The sequence below is a fragment of the Amblyomma maculatum genome, chromosome 10 (assembly GCF_055883805.1).
Source record: "Amblyomma maculatum isolate TAMU_Amacu chromosome 10, ASM5588380v1, whole genome shotgun sequence".
NCBI classification, from domain to species: domain Eukaryota; kingdom Metazoa; phylum Arthropoda; class Arachnida; order Ixodida; family Ixodidae; genus Amblyomma; species Amblyomma maculatum.
The window spans coordinates 107,664,646-107,673,590 of NC_139353.1; the positions used below are offsets into that span (position 1 = coordinate 107,664,646).

Consider the following 8,945-nt stretch of genomic DNA (forward strand, 5'->3'; position numbering starts at 1 on the left):
TGAACGACGACGGAATCGCGAAATTGGACGGTTGAAGAAAAGCGGAGAAAAGTTACAGACTTCTTTTTTTCGCCCTTGTGCAAAAAAAAGAAACCAGAATTTCTAAAACTATGCTATCGATGCACTTGGCATGCCGTCGAATAAATGTTGTTCTGCTGATCTGCCGTTCTTGTATACTGGCTGCTACAAGAAGCTATTTTGTGTTCATATGAAATTCAGTGTGACAAACCCCACGCGGATATATTTCGCGTTTCAAGTTCTTGTGAAATGTGGAAGCCGGCGCGCCGCCGTGCCGCGGGTGACTCTAGCTGGCTCAGCAATCATTTTTGTCACTGCAGTGAACTGAATATTAGTGGCTTGTTTAGCAAGTAGCTGGCCTACTCGTTTACCAAATGAATGTTTAAAGATAATCATAGAGCATTTACCAGTTGCGTATGTGTGCGATATTCCATCAGCAATTATTGCGCCGCGGTCATTGCAGTGTTACTTTTGATTATACACGTATTGATGGTCTACTCGTTTGCAAAGCCTACAACGTAAGTTACGCGAGCTCTACTTATGTTAAACTGGTATATGAAAGAAATCTTAAAGTATAAAGTATAGAGAAATTCCCGCCTGGGCGGCGGCCGTGTGCACCTTGAACCACACGTGGAGCGTCAGGGCCTGCGTCTTGGATTGCATCGCACAGCATTTAAACCGAAAACCCCACCTGCAGAGCGCATCCACTCGGGCAAGTCGGAGTCGCTGTTGCTGGCTCCCTGTCGTTCATGTTTGTGTTCTTTTGTTTGTAATGTTTTCAGTGAACCTAGTAAGCAGAGAACAGAGCGTTCCTATTTCGGCGCGAGTGAGTGCGATCACTGGACGGCAACAGAATTGCGCGGCTTGTCGTCAACAAGAGCGGACGCTTGAGAAAAAAAATGTGCAAACGAGTGCGATGAACAAAAGTGAAACTGTAACACAGTTAATTTTTTCAGCTGCACAACGTTATTATTATTAATATTGTGATTGTGCGTGAAGTGTTTTCTTTCCATTTTTTTCTAATACTTCTTAGGGCGACAACGAAGCAGGAAGCGTCGATACGGTTTGCGATATATGGGAACGTCCAGGCATGTGCGGAGCGCCGTTTAATTTATCGCTCAATATCCCAGCTTTAATTTAGATCACCAATGTTATATCGTTTACGCGAGAGTATGTGCTTCGACGCTTCGTATTCGTATAGCTTAAACGACCTAGTTTAATTTGAAAGTGTATTTCGATGAAAGCGCATTCGCCATAGTCGATATCAGTCACGTACGAGTATTAATCGGCCGACGCTTATCGCTCATTAATTGCATCACACTGCATGCACGTCCTGCGGTAATTGTCTGCTTGAAGGTACTGTTGTTAAAACTAATACGCTCGGTGGCAAACAAATTCACTAAAACGTGAAATTCTCTTCATCTAGAGCAGCAGAAATCGCCACGGGAGCAGCCACGTAAGAACTTGGAGCATTGCCGAATAGAATACAAGAAATAGCAACCATTGCCTATGCACGATATATAATATGTCGTTTTGATTATTTCTAATCTCCCGGTCGACGTTCAGCTAGTTAGCGCCGCCGCCGCCCTGGCGGATTGGCGAACGGTGGTGAACGTATATTGGACGTCATCGACCAATCGTCGGTCTCATCCAAATTCGTCACACTATACAGGTGGATTGAGAACAGCGCCAGCTTAAGTCAGTGAAGATCTAGTGTATAAGAACACAGTGTAATCCCAAGCAACATGAACAACAGCTCTTTGGGAATAATGTAAACACGAGGGAAACCAGCACCACGGAGCTATAATTAATTAGACACAGTATTTCCGAAGCATTTAAAATTGCAAAGGTAACTTGAAAACATCGATTTTAACAACCCAGTCAACGAATCCAAATATTAAATGAGCCTGCCAACCGCAAAAGCAAATTAATGCGGGTTCCCACAGAATAATTCCTGCCACATCATAATTTGCATCTAATGTTGACCAGTAGCCGAAATATAGAAGGCAATGTGGACTAAAGTGCATGCCAATGCATCTGACTTTGGCGGGACATGATAACAGAACTGACAGTATTGCCCAGAGTATGCCATATATTGGTCAACGTCAGTAGAGTAGCGGCTAACGTTATTCGATAGAGCCATCCTTATGAAACGGCAATGCCAATACCGGTGATAAGTAAGGTATGCCAGTGTATATCTAACACTGGCCAGCCATTGTAACAGAGTTGACATTATGTCCAGCATATGTCACATATTGGCCAACATCAGTGGACTGAAGGCTAACGCTGTCCGTTATAGCCATCCTTAACAAATGGCAACGCCAACACCGGTGACATGCCGGATATCCAGCGTCTCTTATAGCCTGAGTTGCTTTGGGACGTTAAACCCCACCAACCAAACCAAGCCGGATATCCAGGTCTATATCCATCCTTGTAATGGCACCACCGATATTGTGAGAGCATCTGATATGACGAGCCAATGTTGCTATCATTTTAAATAGGTACGACCAATACTCGTTACCAATGGAATCCTCAGGGCCAGTGTTGGACGTGTTTTAGAATGACACAACCAATACCAGGTATAAGATGGCAGCGCTGGGTCTACATAGGGCTGATCTCTGCCAGCTCACTGACAATATTGGCCCAGGCTCTCGTGCTGCCCGGGGAATGTGTCGTGGCAGCATACTGGAAGCAGCGCAAAACAGTACTACATTCAACAAAAGCAGTCAGAACACCAGGACTTACTTGTGAGCCAGTGTGGACTGTTTGCTTTACAAGGACGACCCTATATTGGCGCTGTCCAGATGGACTGGTAGAGTGTCAGTGCTGTTGCAAGCGTGTCCTGGAAGTGAAGGGCCCGCAGTCCTTGGAAAAGTTCTTGCAGGAGAAGACTGAGAAGAACACTGACAAATCTGCAGTGAAAGTATTAAAACGTGCAAGAGCTTACTTTTGTCAGGTTCAGGTACAAATGGGCTTGACACAGCTTAAGAAAGGGGAGCTATTTGTATACTTGAATGATGAGAGCAACACATGAATCCCAGCTGCATTCAATGAAGAGTTTTTCAGAGATGTAGTTGAGCGGTTCTCCTACTCTTTCCAAGAGTATGTTCTCCCACATATTCTGTGTGCATGATAACACTCCACTGTGCGAGTTAGTCACAGCTTAGAAGCTTCATTATGTGTTTGTTAAAGGAAGTGCTGAAGATAGTTATTTTGTATATTATTTTCCTGTGAAACATGTGCAATATATGTGCAAATCATAAAAATTGAAGTCAATCATTTGTGTATCTATATTTTATTTACGGCGCATTTTTTGTGTTCGCCACATTTTTCTGCAATGCAGTCAATCCTGGGTATATCTACCACACATATACCATCGGGAATCCTGTATAAAAGTGTTGGGAGTGCCATTTCACCCGTCATGCATTACATATCGAATCGCATACTGCACATCTGCAAATGACATTTCTAAGAGCATGAAGACAGTTTGGCAGAATGGCCTTGGGCCCCAGCTGGTAGTGTTAGCGCTTTAAACCTTGTGACAAAGTGAGCGTGGGGTACGTTGATATATTCAGGTTTGACTGTATACCTTTTATGATACATCTGTGATATAACACAAAACAAAGCAAACACGGTTTGAGGGGTAACTTCAGTCCACTAGCTAATGTTTCTAGAGGAGGAGCTGTCCAGGCATGAAATACAGTCCTTGTCGGAGGGTTGGCTAGTGGACTGTTCGCTTTGTTTGGTGTTTTCGAGGATCCCATCTTTTTGGCATCTTTCTACCATTGCTCTGTGAAAAGCTTTCTTTTAAAAAAATACCACATACTTAAGGCCAGAAGTTTTTACTGGTGACATATTGTTCAAATTGTTACAAATTATGCTGTGATAGAAATAAAGAATTTGCAAACATGTGAAGCATGCAACATCGATCTGTTTACACAATACAGTAAAGCTGATTGAACTTATGAGCGGAAAAGGAATTTGTTGCCTTTGAACAAAGGCTTTGATAGGTTCACTGTGCCAGTAATTACCGTGAAGATGTCAATGTATGGCAGGGTGTCAAGATCAAACCAATTTCTCAAATGACGAGAGTCTTCCTTTGGATAGTTCTTTCTACATGCACACGAGCACTTGCGATGGACTGATTATTTCTTGCTTCCTCTGTTGTCAACTGTTTTTCCATAAAAAAAGGAGGTCTGATCATCTTGATATTTTTTCTCTATAAAGATCACCGATTAAAAAGCCTTTATCCACCATGATACTGTCAACATGTTGTGTACACTTGTCTAGCACTTTGCAGTGTTTTGTGATGTGCGTGTCCGATGCTTTCCCACCATATGCAGGACATATATAGCTAATTAGACCGCCCGGAGTCTCACTCACCAGCACCTTTGCTGTGTACGTGCGTTTGTAATGGCTGTGAGCAAGCAACCGCGACGTAAGATCTTTTGGTCTTTCAATCTCGATTTCGGTGCAGTCAAGCATCATTGTGGTCTCTCTGTAAACTTTGAAATAGGTTGTGAGGCACCTGACCACACTAGCCTTTTCTGGCCAAAATACTGCGCGCTTTAGGATGCTGGCCAGTATCACAATCGACTCCCTGAACAAATTCGACACAGTTGTGTGGTGAACTTGAAATAATACAGCTAGCAGTGAGAATGTCAGATCGTGATACAGTTTCATGAATGTAAGCAAGACAGCATCATCATTACTTAGACAGAAGCTGCGTGTTCTCTGCAAGATGCGTGCCTCTGTAAACAGTTTCGTGATGTTGTAAAACAATTCAAATGACCCGATGCCTGTCAGCACAAGTAAACCAGTATCATCAGTGATTTATGTCACCGTTAGCGTCTGTTCTCGCTTCAAGATGCCATTTGTGTTGACCTGGATTCCGGCGTCCTTGAAAAGCTTCTGAACCTCCACAGTAACTTCTGAAAAAAAGTACAAGCTCTGTCAAAAAAAGCAGCTACAGGTAAAACAGGAAGGCATTGTATAAAGCTGCATCAAATACCTTCAGAGCTTGCTGTGTGTTGGTCAGTGCGCTGTGGCGGAACTGCTGAAGTATTGAAAACAACAGCAGAATTAATACAGGTCGTCTAAAATACTCTTTGCATGCTCAGGATATAACTGAAGTTCCGCCGCACAGCGATTTTTTTTTTCCGAAATACTACAAGGACCTCATTGAACACCACGTGAAGAGGACGAAAAATGGTCCTTGTTTCAAACTGGCCAAATCTTCTTTGTGCCTATTCTAAAGGTAAGATTGTGCTTATTTAGAGTGATAGTCTAGTTTAGCTCAAGTGCAGTATTTTTGGCTACATTTGTTGATGTGGCTGGCTAGACTTTGTATTTCTTGTGTATTACTTCTGTATTACTGATGAATTACTTGTGATTTCATTACTTCAAGGATATGTTGTACGAAGCGCTCAGCTCAGTTACTGCCAGTGACATAACACTGCTGTGAGGCAGTAATCTGTTTTTGTGGTCAACATTAGTGATGAGGAGGTAAAGCTGATAAATGACAACGTTTGTGTCTATTCTTGCAGTTCAGTTTCATGGTCAGCACTCAATGCAATGAAGGCAAATATAATTTGCAATTCTGTTCCTCAACGCTTTACAAAAAACGTCATAGCTATGTGATTCATCACATGGTCATAGAGTATCAATATGTAAACATACCATCGCACTCCATAACTTCCACTTCCTCCTCTATTCGTGCAACGGTCCGCGGAAGCAGTGCTCGAATGTTCACTGCTATCCTAGTTCGTGTGTGCGCAGAGCTGGTATGGCTTTGCGGGAACGCCTCTTTCACCTGGATTTGAAATACAGTGGTACAGGCCATCACCTAAACAAAAACAGTGAAACAAAGTCCTAATGCAGTTCGGGCATTGTCTCAGAAGAGCGGTGACCAGCTGTACATTACGGACTCTCTAAAGCAAGGCACAGCACACAAGGCGGGCACGTAGCTAAGACAGGGCTCTACGGACTCTGGGCAAACCATTCCATATGACAACTATTACTGCAATGCTCTCTGGCGACGTGTTATAATACATCTTCGCGCAAAAAAATGTCAACATCAAAGCAAAACCCCTACTTACTTTGTGCCGACTCTGAGCTGCGTAGTTCACCCGCACGCACCGCCACTATGTGGATTGTATCAAATTTCGCGCATGAATGAGAACAAGAGAACACCACTGCCGTGCGACATATGTTACACCAAAATTGAAGCATAGCCTCGGATGATCCAACTTGAACAATCCGCTACTGCCGAAACTATTTTCCAATGTTTAGCCTGCTTTAATTAACTGTCTGAGCAAGCAATGACAAAAATAAATTGAGGAAACAAAAGCTAGAGCAAGGTCTGATTGTCTTACGTCTCCGCTTCGTCGATCCCGGGAGCGATCGCCTTGCATCCCATGGACGTACAGGAAGGCTGATGGATGGAACAGCTTCAGGCAGCAGTTTCCGATACTTGTCCTCTGATAATTATAAAAGTCTAGTTGGCGAAAAGCATGGAAAAGCGTTGCTACACGGCTCACATAGTATCTTGTACACCGGGTACAGAAAGTCTTCCTCTTTAAAATGTTTGCTGCACACAACAGACGATACCGATGGTTTCTTCCCCATTCTTAACTTTCATCCAAACCTTCTTCATTTTGGATGACTTTGGGTAGAAGTGGAAGCTTACACCGGCTTCTTTTCGTGATTTGCACTGAGGCACTGAGCAGTAAGTAAGCATGATTGCGTACTGGCGAGCAAAAACGAACGAAAGCAGCCGGCGCGCTAGCAGTCCGGCCGTGCGGCTTCCGGAGAGTCCTCGCCTTGACGTCACGCCGCGGCGATTGCAGCGGCGCCAGTGCTCGTTCTCGGGGCTAATAGCAGGCCATATTACGATGCCATTAACGTCGGCTTACAAACCTTCTGCGATTCCTCTCTGCAATTTTTTCCTACACAATCTGTTAACAAAAACTGGCGTCAGTGCAAAGATAAACTCACATTGGTAATGAACACCTATATACAATGCATATGTTTCCTTGCTAGTTCATCTATGACGTGGTACCACAAGAACCTTTGTACTTTGATGAGCACAAAAAACGACTTTTCAAAACAACTAAACGGCTGAGAACACCCGCATCCTGAGAAAAATATAAAACCTCCGACAAGGAATACTACGCGACTATACGAAAAGCTAATACAAGTTCATGGCTCATGATTACAATCCCTCCTCTCCTTAAGCACAATCTAAAAACGTTTGGAAAACATTGTCACCTACCGAAACTTCTCCAGATTTTACGTTGATCGATGAGGCTGGAGATCCCATTGCTCAAGACGGACCCCTTAGACTTACAATAACATTTTCGCCAATATGTTCACGAACGAAGACTATTGAAATATGTCATCAGCACATGAATATGATTATGACTACATTAGCCCAATAGACGTTACTGTTGATTGCGTTGCAATATTGATTAGCAATATAAAAAAATTGTTAATGTGGTGTTGCTCTGATTAATTAAAAAAATTTGAAACATACCGTGGCTCACTCCAGGGTCATAGTCACTCATGTATTTCAGCAATCGCTTTCAACAGGAGGGATACTATACGAGTGGATACTAGGAACAGTTATACCACTTTTCAAATCCGGTGACCGAACTAACGTTGCTAACTATCGCTAAATATCTCTGACATGTATATTTTGCAAACTTCTCGAGCACATCATTGCATCTAAAACGGCTCTACATTTAGAAGGCAACGGTTTCTTCTAGTTACAACAACACTGGTTCAGAAAAGTGTTATTGTGTGAGACACAACTGCTCAAGTTTACTAATGAGCTGCTTCACTGTATGGACGTAAATTTCAAATCGACTGTATATTCCTCGATTATGCTAAAGCCTTCGACCGCGTTCCACACTATCGTTTAATCACGAAGCTCTTATTCTTTCGCCTTGATTCATTAACAATTTCTTTGATAATAACTTTTTAACATTTCGTAAAGAATTCACTTTTCTTGATAACCACCGTATTGCAAAAACCAGCGTCTCCAGTGCGAAACCAGTAAGATTTTCGCGCTGGTTGTGCACTGGATCTGCTGGGCACGCTGGAGGTCTGCGATATTCACTGGAGCAGTAACGGGAAGACACTGGCTGCACTGGTGCGATGGGAGAAAAACGCTGGGATTAGACTTTTGACGCTGGGTGTGTCGCTGGCATCCGCGATGCACTGGGAGAAGCGCTGTATGTGCGCTGGGCCGCACTGGTCCCAGTGCCCCAATATAGCCGGTGCGGCCTGCGGCGTCAGCCGGAGTAGCATCCCTCAGGGGCCAACAGGGCAACAGCGTACTTTCAATCGACCATCGGGGGGCATATGAAAAATATAGTTCAAGCAAGCGCTTTTTGCTGCGAAGTCGTTGCGCATTTGTAAGAAAACAAAGGCAATATCTTTTTTCTAGAGTTTCCATGTTTCGATAGGTCGTTTCGAGCGTTTCGAGAGCGACAACGATCGCCGCGCCTCGATCTCATGACAGACTGACGATTAACGCACTACTAAAGCTGGAATTGAATAATGTGGGCTACCATGCATAACCAACTTTACAGCTGATCTTAAGGGCACTCTAACACAATGATTACTGCCAAATTGTTCAATGCGGGCTCAATCGTAGGCGAGCGTAGCCTGCACCACGGCCCAGTATCAACAGCAGAAAGAAAAACTAAAACGAGGAAGAGAGTAGTTTACCAAGCGATGGGTCCATGAGAAAAAAAGCAACAACATACAGCGCTTGTAATACATATTATTTGGCGTGTTTCTCAAGCTTTTGCTCTCCTTCTTACTCTGCGTATCAAGCAGCCGAGCCTTCGGTCATCGCAACGCTTCACGCAATGTTTACATACAAATAAGGTTTAGTTACACGCAATTAGGGTCATCGCTGC

General features: G+C 43.5%; 1 pseudogene; it reads right to left on the bottom strand.

Annotated features, from left to right (window-relative positions):
* Window positions 1-3,980: 3,980 nt before the first annotated feature.
* Window positions 3,981-4,701, bottom strand: LOC146177207 (uncharacterized; annotated as a pseudogene).
* Between the last annotated feature and the right edge of the window lie 4,244 nt (window positions 4,702-8,945).